The sequence below is a fragment of the Chlorocebus sabaeus genome, chromosome 20 (genome assembly GCF_047675955.1).
Source record: "Chlorocebus sabaeus isolate Y175 chromosome 20, mChlSab1.0.hap1, whole genome shotgun sequence".
Lineage (NCBI taxonomy): Eukaryota > Metazoa > Chordata > Mammalia > Primates > Cercopithecidae > Chlorocebus > Chlorocebus sabaeus.
In genome coordinates, this window is record NC_132923.1 from 14,943,036 (window position 1) to 14,956,544 (window position 13,509).

The window sequence follows — 13,509 nt, forward strand, 5'->3', positions numbered from 1 at the left end:
TGTATCCTGAGACTTTGCTGAAGTTGCTTATCAGCTTAAGGAGATTTTGGGCTGAGACAATGGGGTTTTCTAAATATACAATCATGTCATCTGCAAACAGGGACAATTTGACTTCTTCTTTTCCTAACTGAATCCCCTTGATTTCTTTCTCTTGCCTGATTGCCCTAGCCAGAACTTCCAACACTATGTTGAATAGGAGTGGTGAGAGAGGGCATCCCTCTCTTGTGCCAGTTTTCAAAGGGAATTTTTCCAGTTTTGCCCATTCAGTATGATATTGGCTGTGGGTTTGTCCTAAATAGCTCTTATTATTTTGAGATATGTTCCATCAATACCAACTTTATTGAGAGTTTTTAGCATGAAGGGCTGTTGAATTTTGTCGAAGGCCTTTTCTGCATCTTTTGAGATAATCATGTGGTTTTTGTCTCTGGTTCTGTTTATATGCTGGATTACATTTATTGATTTGCATGTGTTGAACCAGCCTTGCATCCCAGGGATGAAGCCCACTTGATCATGGTGGATAAGCTTTTTGTTGTGCTGCTAGATTTGGTTTTCCAGTATTTTATTGAGGACTTTTGCATTGATATTCATCAGGGATATTAGTCTAAAATTCTCTTTTTTTGTTGTATCTCTGTGAGGCTTTGTTATCAGGATGATGTTGGTCTCGTAAAATGAGTTAGGAAGGATTCCCTCTTTTTCTATTGATTGGAATAGTTTCAGAAGGAGTGGTACCAACTCCTCTTTGTACCTCTGTTAGAATTCGACTGTGAATCCATCTGGTCCTGGACTTTTTTTGGTTGGTAGGCTATTAATTATTGCCTCAATTTCAGAGGCTGCTATTGGTCTATTCAGGGATTCAACTTCTTCCTAGTTTAGTCTTGGGGGAGTGTAAGTGTCTAGGAAATTATCCATTTCTAGGTTTTCTAGTTTCTTTGCATAGAGGTGTTTTTAGTATTCTCTGATGGTAGTTTGTATTTCTGTGGGGTTGGTGGTGATATCCCCTTTATCATTTTTTATTGCATCTGTTTGGTTCTTCTCTCTTTTCTTCTTTATTATTCTTGCTAGCAGTCTATCAATTTTGTTGATCTTTTCAAAAAACCAGCTCCTGGATTGATTGATTTTTTGGAGGATTTTTTGTGTCTCTGTATCCTTCAGTTCTGCTCGGATCTTAGTTATTTCTTGCCTTCTGCTAGCTTTTGAATGTGTTTGCTCTTGCTTCTCTAGTTCTTTTAATTGTGATGTTAGGGTGTCAATTTTAGATCTTTCCTGCTTTCTCTTGTGGGCATTTAGTGCTATAAATTTCCCTCTACACACTGCTTTAAATATGTCCCAGAGATTCTGGTGTGTTGTGTCTTTGTTCTCATTGGTTTCAAAGAACGTCTTTATTTCCACCTTCATTTCGTTATGTACCCAGTAGTCATTCAGGAGCAGGTTGTTCAGTTTCCATGTAGTTGAGCGGTTTTGATTGAGTTTCTTAGTCCTGAGTTCTAGTTTGATTGCACTGTGGTCTGAGAGACAGTTTGTAATAATTTCTGTTATTTTACATTTGCTGAGGAGTGCTTCCAACTTTGTAGTCAATTTTGGAATAAGTGTGATGTGGTGCTGAGAAGAATGTGTATTCTGTTGATTTGGGGTGGAGAGTTCTGTAGATGTGTGTCTATTAGGTCTGCTCGGTGCAGAGTTGAGTTCAATTCCTGGATATCCTTGTTAACTTTCTGTCTCATTGATCTGTCTAATGTTTACAGTGGGGTATTAAAGTCTCCCATTATTATTGTATGGGAGTCTAAGTCTCTTTGTAAGTCTCTAAGGACTTGCTTTATGAATCTGGGTGCTCCTGTATTGGGTGCATATGTATTTAGGATAGTTAGCTCTTCTTGTTGAATTGATCCCTTTACCATTATGTAATGGCCTTTTTTGTCTGTTTTGATCTTTGATGGTTTAAAGTCTGTTTTATCAGAGACTAGGATTGCAACCCCAGCTTTTTTTTGTTTTCCATTTGCTTGGTAGATCTTCTTCCATCCCTTTATTTTGAGCCTGTGTGTGTCTCTGTGTGTGAGATGGGTCTCCTGAATACAGCAAACTGATGGGTGTTGACTCTTTATCCAATTTGCCAGTCTGTGTCTTTTAATTGGACCATTTAGTCCATTTACATTTAAGGTTAATATTGTTATGTGTGAACTTGATCCTGTCATTATGGTATTAGCTGGTTATTTTGCTTGCCAGTTGATGCAGTTTCTTCCTAGCATTGATGGACTTTACATTTTGACATGTTTTTGCAATAGGTGGTACCTGTTGTTCCTTTCTATGTTTAGTGCTTCCTTCAAGACCCCTTGTAGGGCAGGCCTGGTGGTGACATAATCTCTAAGCATTTGCTTGTCTGTAAAGGATTTTATTTCTCCTTCACTTATGAAATTTAGTTTGGCTGGATATGAAATTCTGGGTTGAAAATTCTTTTCTTTAAGAATGTTGAATATTGGCCCCCACTCTCTTCTGGCTTGGAGAGTTTCTGCCGAGAGATATGCTGTTAGTCTGATGGGCTTCCCTCTGTGTGTAACCCAACCTTTCTCTCTGGCTGCCCTTAACATTTTTTCCTTCAATTCAACTTTGGTGAATCTGACAATGATGTGTCTTGGAGTTGCTCTTCTTGAGGAGTATCTTTGTGGTGTTCTCTGTATTTCCTGAATTTGGATGTTGGCCTGCCTTACTAGGTTGGGGAAGTTTTCCTGGATGATATCCTGCAGAGTGTTTTCCAACTTGGTTCCATTTTCCCCGTCACTTTCAGGCACACCAATCAAATGTAGATTTGGTCTTTTCACATAATCCCATTCTTCTTGGAGGCTTTGTTCATTTCTTTTTACTCTTTTTTCTCCACACTTCTCTTCTCACTTCATTTCATTCATTTGATCTTTAATCGCTGATACTCTTTCTTCCAGTTGATCGAATCGGTTACTGAAGCTTGTGCATTTGACACGTAGTTCTCATGTTATGGTTTTCATCTCTATCAGTTCTTTTAAGGTCTTCTCTGCATTCATTATTCTAGTTATCCATTCATCCATTCTTTTTTCAAGGTTTTTAGTTTCTTTGTGCTGGTTGCATAGTTCCTCCTTTAGCTCTGAGAAGTTTGATCAACTGAAGCCTTCTTCTGTCAACTCGTCAAACTCATTCTCCGTCCAGCTTTGTTCTGTTGCTGGTAATGAGCTGTGTTCCTTTGGAGGGGGAAATGCGCTCTGATTTTTTGAATTTCCAGCTTTTCTGCCCCGCTTTTCCCCCATCTTTGTGGTTTTATCTGCCTTTGGTCTTTGATGATGGTGATGTACTGATGGGGTTTTTGTGTGGGTGTCCTTTCTGTTTGTTAGTTTTCCTTCTAACAGTCAGGACCCTCAGTTGTAGGTCTGTTGGAGTTTGCTTGAGGTCCACTCGAGATCCTATTTGCCAGGGTATCAGCAGCGGAGGCTGCAGAAGATAGAATATTGCTGCACAGCGAGTGTTGCTGTCTGATTCTTGCTCGGAAGCTTCATCTCAGAAGTGTACCCTGCCGTGTGGGGTGTGAGGTGTCGGTCTGCACCTAGTGGGGGATGTCTCCTAGTTAAGCTACTCCGGGGTCAGGGACCCACTTGAATAGGCAGTCTGTCTGTTCTCAGATCTCAACCTCCGTGCTAGGAGATCCACTGCTCTCTTCAAAGCTATCAGACAGGGGCATTTACTTCTGCCGAGGCTTCTGCTGCTTTTTGTTTAGCTATGCCCTGTCCCCAGAGGAGGAGTCTACAGAGGCAGGCTGGCCTCCTTGAGCTGCAGTGGGCTCCACCCAGTTCGAGCTTCCCAGCGGCTTTATTTACCTATGTAAGCCTCAGCAATGGCGGGCGCCCTTCCCCCAGCCTCACTGCCGCCTTGCAGTTAGGTCTCAGACTGCTGTGCTAGCAATAAGGGAGGCTCCATGGGTGTGGGACCCTCCAGGCCAGGTGTGGGATATGATCTCCTGGTGTGCCATTTGCTAAGACCCTTGGTAAAGCGCAGTATTTGGGTGAGAGTTACCTGATTTTTCAGGTGTTGTGTGTCTCAGTTTCCCTTGGCTAGGAAAAGGGATTCCCTTCCCCCTTGCACTTCCCATGTGAGGTGATGCCTCGCCCTGCTTCAGCTCTCGCTGGTTGGGCTGCACCAGCTGACCAGCACTGTTTGTCCAGCACTCCCCAGTGAGATGAACCTGGTACCTCAGTTGAAAATGCAGAAATCACCCATCTTCTGTGTCACTCACGCTGGGAGCTGGAGGCTGGAGCTGTTCCTGTTTGGCCATCTTGGGTGTGCCCCAAGAGTTTTTTTTTTAATCCTAAGGGAACGTTGAATTTTATCAAATGCTTTTTCTGAGTCTGTTGAGATTGTCACGTGTTTTTTTCCCCTTCATTCTGTTGATGTAATGTATTGCATTTATTGATTTGTGTGTGTTGAACTGTCCATGCATCCTTGATATAAATCCTACCTCATTGTGGTGGATTATCTTTTTGATATGCTGTTGGACTCAATTTGCTAGTATTTGAGGATTTTTGCATCTATGTTCATCAGGGATATTGGCCTGTAGTTTTCTTTTATTGCTGTGTCTTTGTCTGGTTTTGATACCAGAGCAATGCTGACTTCATAGAATGAGTTAGAGGGGATTCCTTTCTCTTTAATTCTTGGAGTAGTTTCAGGAGGAATGATATTCATTCTTTTTTGTATATCTGGCAGAATTCAGCTATGAGTCCATCTAGTTCTGGGTTTTTCCTGTTGGGAGGCTTATTACTGATTCAATCTTTTTACTCTTATTGACCTATTCAGATTTTCTCTTTCTTCGTGATTCAATCTTGGCAGGCTGTGTGTTTCCAGAAACTTATCTATTTCCTCTATGTTTTCCAGTTTGTCAGCACATAATTGTTCATAATAGTCTCTAATGATCTTTTGTTTTTCTGTAGCATCAGTTACAATGTGTCCCTTTTCATTTTTGAATTTGCTTATTTGGCTCTTTTCTTGGTTAGTCTAGCTAGTGGTTTATCAATTTTATCTTTTAGAAAAACTAACTTTTTATTTCACCTATGCTTTGTATCTTTTAGTCTCTATTTCATTTAGTTTTGTTCTGATCTTTATCATTTCTTTTCTTCTGCTAATTTTGGGTATGGTTTGTTCTTGCTTTTCTAGTTCTTTGAGGTGCATTGTTAGATGGTTAGCTTGTAACGTTTCTGCTTTTTCAATGTTGGCATTTACTGCTATAATCTTTCCTCTTACAATTGCTATTGCTTTATCCCACAGTTTGGGGTATGCTGTGTTTCATTTTGGGTATCCTTGTTTATTGGAATTTTTAAATTTCCATCTTAATTTCTTCATTGAGTTAATAATCATTAAGAAACATGTTGTTCACTTTCCATGTATTTGTATAGTTTCCAGAGTTCCTCTTGGTATTGATTTCTCATTTCACCACATTGTGGTCTGAGAAGGTACTTTATATTATTTTGATTTTAAAAAATTTGTTGAGATTTGTTTTCTGACCTAACATATGGTCTACGCTGGAGAATGTTCCATGTGCTGATGAAAAGAATGTGTATTCTGCAGTTTTTGGACAGCATGTTCTGTGAATGTCTGTTAGCTCCATTTGGTCTAAAGTCCAGTTTAAATCTCATGTTTCTGTTTTGATTTTCTGTTTAGATAATCTGTCTAATGCTGAGAGTGGGGTACTCAAGTCTCCCATTATTATTGTATTGTAGTCTGTCTCTCTCTCTTTTGATCTAGTAATGTTTGTTTTATGAATCTGAGTGCTCTAGTGTTAGGTGCATATATATTTAGAATATTATATCCTCTTGCTGGATTGATACCTTTGTCATTGTACCATGACCTTCTTTGTCCTTTTTACTCTCTTGACTTAAAGTATGTTTTATTTGTTATAAGTATAGCAACTCCTGCTCACTTTTGGTTTCTGTTTGTGTGGAATATCTTTTTCCATTCTTTTCTTCTTAGCCTATATGTGTTTTTGCTGGCAAGATGAGTTTCACACAAGCAGCATATAGTTGGATCATGTTGATTTTATCCATTCAGCCATTCTAAACTTTTTAAGAGAAGAGTTTGATCTGTTTATGTTTAAGGTTCTTATTGAACTGCCAAAAAGCAGAGACAAAGAAAATACCTTGAAAGCAACTAGAAAAGAATGATACATTATAGCCAGAGGACCAAGAGAAATTTAAATTTTCACTGACCTTTCATCATAAACAATGCAAGTCAGAAGCCAGTGGAACACAATTTTTAAAGTAGTCAAAGAAAAAAACTTTCAACCCAGAATTTTGTAGTTAGAGAAAGTATTCTTCTAGAATTAAGGTAAAATAATGACAATCTCAGATGAAAGAAAACTAAGAGATTATGTTGCTGGAAAAGCTGTATAATAGAACATGCTAAACAACATTCTTCTGGCTGAAGAGAAATGAGATCAGAATGAATCTAGAATCTTTATGAAATGATGAAAATCATCAGAAATGGTAAATGTCTAAGTAAATATAAAAAGTGATGTACCATCTGAGTACTGAACTAGGTCCTCCTTCAATTTTGTTGAAAGCAAAGTTCCTAGATAAGTAGCTAGGAGTTACTTAGGCATGTCATAGTTGAAGGCGGATATCCCAAAGAAGACCATTACCACGGTGAGGTGGGATGCCCAGGTAGAAAAGATCTTTCTCTGGCCCTGAGGAGAGGGAATCTGAAGGATAGCAGAAATGATGAGTATGCCAGATGCTGCAGTAAACAGGCAGGGGCTCAGGCCAGCAGTGGCACTGGCCCAATGGAGCACAGACTCACTGACAGAAGTGTCTGAGAAGGAGAGCCTCAGGAGCAATGGGATGCCGCAGAGCAAGTAGTGGGTCTGGTTTGGGTTCGTACAGAGTAATTGTAGCTGTCAGCACTGTGTGTGTCCCAGAATTCACCAGCCCACACATCCAGGACCAAGTCATTAAACAAACACAGACCTTCACACTCATGAGGATCCCATATTGAAGTGGGTGGCAAATAGCCACATAGTGGTCATAAGCCATAGCAGCCAAAAAGACACCCTCAAAGCCAGCTCATGTCACAAGGAGGAAGATCTGAGAAGGGCAACCCTCATAGGAGATGGTCTTCTTCTCCTGGAAGAAGTTCACTGGCATGACCAAGATGGTGGTAGACATGTAGCAGATATCCAGGAAGCCCAGATTGCTGATGAAATAACCCATTGGAGTTTGGAGGGCAGGACTGACCCTGGTGGCCTGCATTATGAGCATGTTCCCTAGGAGAGTTGTCAGGTTGTCAGGTAAGTGATCATGAAACCAGAAAGAACAAGCCCTGTCAGTTGGATGGTTGAAAAGTCCCAGGAAGACAAATCTAGTGACATTTGTTTATTTCAAATGATGTCACAGCTACAAAATGATAAGAAAAAAGAAACTATAATGAGAACTACTGAAAGCACCACTACTGGGTTTCTGAACTTGCAGAGCCATGTCAAATAATGTATACACAGCAGCCTGAAGAGGTATGCAGGAGTACCTTTAGGAAGATCACAACTTCGCACAGGGTTTTGTATGGCTGCTGGCTGGTAAGAATAAATGGAGACGTTTTAAAATCAGCAACAAGCCGTTAACCCCCATGTTAAAGTAAGCTCATTTCTCACTGGCTCTGCATTAGCTCCTTTCTAAAATTGCACTCCACTGTGTTAAATTCCTTTTTCTAAATATCTTATTTTTGAAGTAACACATTTTTATTATGAAAAATTGAGAAAATGCAGAAAGATATAAAGAAGGATAAAACCATCCGCGGAATCAATCCTTTCAGTATTATCCATTCCAGTCTTTTTCTCTATATATGAATCCTGATCTCTGCTTATGAGTTTAAAATATTAGGAGCACAAATTCCCAAAATTACACTGTATTATTCCATCACACAAAATAAATTTAGTATCTCTCTTTTGATTGAACATTTAGATGGCTTCTCTTCCTTCTGCTATTATAAATACTGGAATGAAAATTTTCAGACATGAGTATCTGTGAACATTTCTGATTATTTCTCAGAATTAAATTTTAAGTCAGCCTGGTTTTAGATAACTTTATTTTTCTCAATAAGAGTTAAAACATGTTTTTCAGGGTTTATAAGATATAAGAAATTTCAACCAATAATATATATTTTACTTATATATTTTTCTTTTTTCCTTATTAAACTTTAGTGGCCCTAGATTTAAGCTCAGAAACTATGTTCATCCTGAAAAGATAATTGATACAATTGCCAAATTTGTATTAAGCTATGCTTTCTAATCTCTGAAACATTATCGTGAACTGCAATTTTTATTTCTTTTTCTGTCTTGAAGGGAAGATGATATAGTAGAAACAGCGGGCTCTTGAGCCTAAAAGATGTAGTTTGAAATTCTACGTCTGCCATTTACTAGATGTAGACAGTGGAAAAGTTAGTTGATCTCTGTTCTTCGTTTGCTCATTGTATTCTGATATTAATGGTATCTATCTTAACAATTGTTGAGAAAACTAATATGAGATAATATAAGTTATATGCCTGCTGCATTATATGTGCTCAACACTCTTTATTAGGTTAAAAAGTTCCAGTTTGTCCCTACTTTATTGATAGGTTTTATCATGAATAGATGTTGAATTTTCTTAAATGATTTTTCTGCATCTACTGAGATAATATATGTGTTTTCTTATTTAGTCTGTTAATATGGTAAATTATATGGATTGACTTTTTAAATGATAAACTAACTTTGCATTCCTAGAATCAATCTCAATTAATTGCAATGTATTATTCTTTTTATATACTTCTGGATTCAATTTGCTAATATTTTGTTGAGGACTTTTACATCTATATTTATGATCTTTAGTTTTCTTGTAATATCTTTGTCTAGTTTTGTTATCAGTCTCATGCTGGCCATATGAAATATGTGCAGAAGTTTCTCTCCTCTTATATTTTCTGCGAGAAATTGTTTATAATTGGTGTAATGTGTTCCTTAAATGCCTGGTCAAATTCAACAGTGAAATCATATAAGCCTGATGTTCTCCCCACTCTCTTTGCCCTTCCCCAACAGGCCCCAGTGAGTGTTGTTCCCCTCCCTGTGTCCATGTGATCTCATTGTTCAGCTTTCACTTATAAGTGAGAACATGCAGCTTTTTATTTTCTGTTTCTGTGTTAGTTTGTTGAGGATAATGGCTTCCAGCTTCATCCATGTCCCTGCAAAGGATATGATCTCATTACTTTTTATGACTGTGTAGTATTCCATGATGTATATATACCACATTTTCTTTATCCGGTCTGTCATTGATGGGCATTTGAGTTGATTCCATGTCTTTGGTATTGTGAATAATGCTGTAGAGAACATATGTGTGCATGTATCTTTATAATAGAATGAGTTAGGCTGGCCACAGTGGCTCACGCCTGTAATCTCAGCACTTTGGGAGGCTGAGGTGGGTGAATCATGCGCTCAGGAAATAGAGATCATCCTGGCTAACATGGTGAAACCTTGTCCCTTCTAAAAATACAAAACAAACAAACAAACAAAAACCAAAAACAATTAGCTGGGTGTGGTGGCATGTGCCTGTAGTCCCAGCTACCCGGGAGGCTGAGACAAGAGAATCGCTTGAACCTGGGAGGCAGAGGTTGCAGTGAGCCAAGATCACGCCACTGCACTCCAGCCTGGGTGACAGAGTGAGACTCTGTCTCCAAAAAAATAAAATAAAATAAAAAGAAAGAATGATTTATATTCCTTTGGATCCATACTCAGTTAATGGGTTTGCTGGGTTAAATGGTATTTCCAGTTCTAAATCTTTGGGGAATCACCACACTGTCTTCCGCAATGGTTGAACTAATTTACATTTCTACCAACAGTGTAAAAATGTTCCTATTTCTCCACAATCTCACCAGCATCTGTTGTTTCTTGACTATTTAATAAACGCCATTCTGACTGGTGTGAGATGGTATCTCATTGTGGTTTTGATTTGCATTTCTCTAATGATCAGTGATGTCAAGCTTTTTTTCATGTTTGTTGGCTGCAAGTATGTCTTTTTTGTGAGAAGTGTCTGTTTATATCCTTTGCCCATTTTTAAATGGGGGTCATTTGCATGCTGGGCTTAATACCTAGGTGATGGGTTGTTAGGTGCAGCAAACCACCATGGCACACATTTACCTATGTAATAAACACGCACATCCTGCACGTGTACTTCAGAACTTAAAAAATTAAAATAAAAAAAGAAAATAATGTCTACTAAGGCATTATCAAGTCAGTATGTTCAAGTTTTTCCAATTATCCTGTCCTTTTTTCCTTTCCTTTCCTTTTTTTTGTTTTAGTGATTTATTGTTTGAATAAAAATCTACCAAGTTTCAAAAAAAAAAAAAAGAAAAAAGAAAAGAAAAGAAAAAAAAAGAAAAAAAAAAACCCAAGTCATATGGGCCTGGACTTTTCTTTTTTGGAATGTTTTAAACTAAACATTCAATTCCTTTAACATACATAGAACTATTCAGGTTATCCATTTCTTCTTGAGTGAGCTTTGGGACCTTCTGATGTCTTCAAGAAAGTGTTATGTTTCATCTATGCTGTCAAGTAGTAGTGATCCATAATTATCCTTTTAATGTAGGGTCAGTATTGATTGCTCTTGTCTTATTCCTGACATTTATAATTTGTGTCTTCTGTCTTTTTTTCTTAGTCAACCTGCCTAGATGTTTATCAATCTTATTGCTCTTTTTAAAGAACTAGTTTATTTTCACAGATTTTCCTCTATTGTTTCAATTTCATTGATTTTTTTCTGAAATCTTTATTGTTTCTTTACTTTTGTTTGCTTTGGGTTTGATATCTTCTTCTTTCTCTAAGGCAGAAGTTTAGGTTAATGATTATAGATACAGGCTTTTCTAATATACACATTAAGTGGTATATATTTCTGTCTAAACCCTGCTTTAGCTGTATTTCAGAATTTTTGATTTATTGTTTTTATTTTCATTTAGTTCAAAATATTAAAAAATTTCCTTTGAGACTTTCTTTGCTTCATATGTTATCTTAAAATGTATTGTTTAATAGCCAATATTTAGGAATATTCTAGGTATCTTTCTAATATTATTATTCTATGTGGCCAAAGAATATACTCTGCTTGATATTTATTGTTAATGAGAAAGGCGTGTAGAAGTTTCCAACTATAATTGTGCATTTGTCTATTTTTCCTTTCAGATCTGTCAGGTTTGGCCTCACGTAATTTGAAGTTCTTTTTCAGGTGCTTACACATAAAGGATAATGTCTTCGTGGAGATTTGATTTATCATTATGCAATATTCCTTTTAATCCCTGGTGATCTTCCTTCATTCTGAAGTCTATTTTGTCTAAAATTAATATATCCTTTGCCCACTTTTACTATGCAACATTTGCATAGTATATCTTTCTCTCTTCTTTTACTTTCAGCTCTCCCCTCTCCTTATATTTACAGTGGGTTTCTTTTGGACAGTATATAGTTGGATACTGCCTTTTAAAACCCAATTTGAAGGCTCTAGGGAAGAAAACCTTTCTGTTTCTCCCTAACAGCTAGTGGTTCCTGACAATCCCTGTTGTTCCTTGGCTTGTAGCTGCATGACTCCAGTCTTTGCCTCTATTTTTGCATGGCGCTCTCGTTTGTGTGTCTTTATTTGTCCTCTCCTTTTCTTATAATGACGCCACTAACTGTGTTTAGGTCCCACCTTAATCCAGTATAATCTCCTATTAATTTAAATAATTACACCTTCAAAGGCCCTATTTCCAAATAAGATCACATTCTGGTGAGACATGAATGTTAGGGGAACACTATTCAACCCAATACATTTATCTTGATTTAATTCATTTCAAACATTCTCCATTTGTTTGTATAGATCCAAGTTTCTGACTTACAGTATATTTCTTATACCCGAAAAACTTTCATTAACATTTGTTTAGAGTATATTTGTTGGCAACACATTCCCTGTTTTTATTTGTCTGAGAAAATCCTATTTCTCTCAATATTTGAAGGATGTCTTCAGGTTAACAGGTTTTTTTTTTCTTTTTTCCCATTTAGCACTTTAAAGATGTCACACCATTTCATTTAGCACTGGTTGTGTAGTTTCTGATGTGAAATCTGCTGTATTTCTTATTTGGGATGCTCTGTTGGTTGTTTCTTTCCTCCTACTACTTGTCTCTTCCTTCTCAAATTCCAATTTTTAGACAGTTTGGTACTGTACCATATCTCTTGAATACTCTAGCTTAAAAATTGCTTTTAACTCTTTTTTTTCTCCTTGTGTTTGGTTTGTGTAATTTCTGTTGACCTATTTTCTTTTTTCTTCTTTTTTTTTTAATTTTTGAGATGAAGTCTCACTTTGTCACCTAGGCTGGAGTGCAGTGGCATGATCTTGGCTCACCACAGCCTCTGCCTCTGCCTCTCAGTTTTAAGAGATTCTTCTGCCCTCAGCCTCCTGAGTAGGTGAGATTACAGGCATCCACCACTGCATCCAGCTTTTTTTTTTTTTTTTTGTAGTTTTTAGTAGAGATGGTGTTTCTTTCTTTCTTTCTTTTTTTTTTTTTTTTTTTTTTTTTTTTTTTTTTTTTTTTTTTTTTTTTGAGATGGAATCTCGCTCTCGCTCTGTCACCCAGGCTGGAGTGCAGTGGCACAATCTGGGCTGACTGCAAGCTCCCCATCCCGGGTTCACACCATTCTCCCACCTCAGCCTCCCGAGTAGCTGGGACTACAGGCACCCACCACACCCGGCTAATTTTGTTTTTATATTTTGGTAGAGACGGGGTTTCACCATGTTAGCCAGGATGGTCTTCATCTCCTGACCTCGCGATCCACCTGCCTCGGCCTCCCAAAGTGCTGGGATTACAGGCGTGAGCCACCACACCCAGCCTGGGACAGGGGTTCACCATATTGGCCTGGCTGGCCTCGAACTCCTGACCTCAAGTGATCCACTCACCTCAGCCTCCCAAAGTGTTGGGATTACAGCTGTGAGCCGTTGCACCTGGCCTCTGTTGACCTATTTTGAAGTTCACAAATTCTTTCTTCAGCTGTATCAAGTTTATTGAAGAGCCTGTTAAATGAATTCTTCATCTTTATTACCGTGTTTTTAATTTATAGCCCTTCCATTTGATCTTTTCTTATAGTTTTCACCTCTCTGCTGAAATCAACTACGTGATCTTGCAGGTTGGTTACTTTTTCCATTAAGGCTTTTAAGTGATTAATCATTATAATTTTAAATTCCTTGTCTCATAGTTTAAAAATATTTCTCATATTTGAGTCTGGTTTTTATGATTGTATTGTCTCTTCAGGGTATATTTTTTCCTACCTTTGTTTTTAAGATGGGGTCTCACTCTGTTGCCCAGGCTGGAGTGCAGTGGTGTGATCATGGCTCACTGCAGCCTCAAACTCCTGGGCTCAAGCAATCCTCATGCCACAGTCTCGTAAGTAGCTGGGACTATAGGCATACACCACTATGCTGGGCCAATTAAAAAAATATTTTTCAGAGATGTGGGTCTCGCTATGTGTCTGCTTGGAAG

At 38.0% G+C, this 13,509-nt stretch overlaps 1 pseudogene; it reads right to left on the minus strand.

Moving 5' to 3' along the window:
• Positions 1-6,592: 6,592 nt before the first annotated feature.
• LOC103247262 (olfactory receptor 5V1-like) lies at positions 6,593-7,370 on the minus strand (annotated as a pseudogene).
• Positions 7,371-13,509: the final 6,139 nt, after the last annotated feature.